We start from the raw sequence: 1,056 nt of genomic DNA, 5'->3' as shown, positions 1-1,056 counted from the left end.
CATGTTTTTAAGTCTTGGAGAAAGGCCCATTAAAGCTGTGTTACTCACATTAATTCAACGTTTAGCCATTTAAAATACAAACCCCAGTCTTTCGGAAAATGTCATTAAAAAAGTTTCACCATATATGGACATTATTTATTGCTTGAGCCCCATTGTCTACTTATAATATGCCCTTTATCAGACCCAAATGCCCACTTCAGAGAATTTCATTTTGAGCAACAACTGGCTTCTTACATTATCCAATGATGCAGGAAAGTTAAATTATAGCCAGTTCATATCATAGAAACAAAATGTTTCCTGCAATTACTGATAAGGGACAGTTCATTTTCTCTCTGTCATCCTGAAAAAAACCTCCTAACAACAATTCATGCCTGGTTAAACAGGATTTCCACATCTACTGCTGACATCTTTCCAAATAATTCAGGGTTGTTATTACTGTACAGCCCTGGCAAGGCTCAAAAGCAAGCAGACTTGACGAGTCTGCTCAAAGCAGAGCTTAAGTAGTTGTAATTAATAATAATTACATGCCCACTACACTCCAGTTTTATCATATTATCCGTCAAGGCAAATAAAAAAACCCACACACAACACGCTTGCAACAGGATTAGTGCATTAATAAAGCCACCCTGCATATGTCATCTCGTTCAAGTTTAAAATATTTGTAGTGGTTTCTGTTTTATTGATTTTCATTATATTGTGTCTGGTTGCAAAATGCTGTGCGGCTGGAGTATGGTGGTGTTCTCTCCCAAAAGCCTCCTCCCCTCCTGCCGTGACTCGGATTCGAACCGAGGTTGCTGCGGCCACAACGCAGAGTACTGACCACTATACGATCACGGCGCGCCACAGGGCAGCTGAGCGCCTGGCTCCCTTTAGGAGTCACTGCAATATTAAAATTTGTGCAAACACTGCCATCTATTGCCTGAGTATGTACATTTTCTTAATACGGGGAAAGAGGAGCAGGGTTTCGGGAATCTCTAATTATTTAAAGGAACCGTAACAAAAGGGCCTGAAGGTGAACCGAATATGGCCTTCTTGGCTGCTCGGGAAAACTGTATT

The 1,056-nt window shown here is 40.7% G+C and overlaps 1 non-coding gene across 1 annotated transcript; it reads right to left on the bottom strand.

Annotated features, from left to right (window-relative positions):
- Nucleotides 1-765: 765 nt before the first annotated feature.
- TRNAH-GUG (transfer RNA histidin (anticodon GUG)) lies at nt 766-837 on the bottom strand. Its single transcript has one exon. It is a non-coding gene; the product is annotated as a tRNA-His (tRNA).
- Nucleotides 838-1,056: the final 219 nt, after the last annotated feature.

This window comes from Camelus dromedarius, chromosome 10 (genome assembly GCF_036321535.1).
Source record: "Camelus dromedarius isolate mCamDro1 chromosome 10, mCamDro1.pat, whole genome shotgun sequence".
Taxonomy (NCBI): Eukaryota; Metazoa; Chordata; class Mammalia; order Artiodactyla; family Camelidae; genus Camelus; species Camelus dromedarius.
This window is presented reverse-complemented; position numbering and strand designations above follow the sequence as displayed.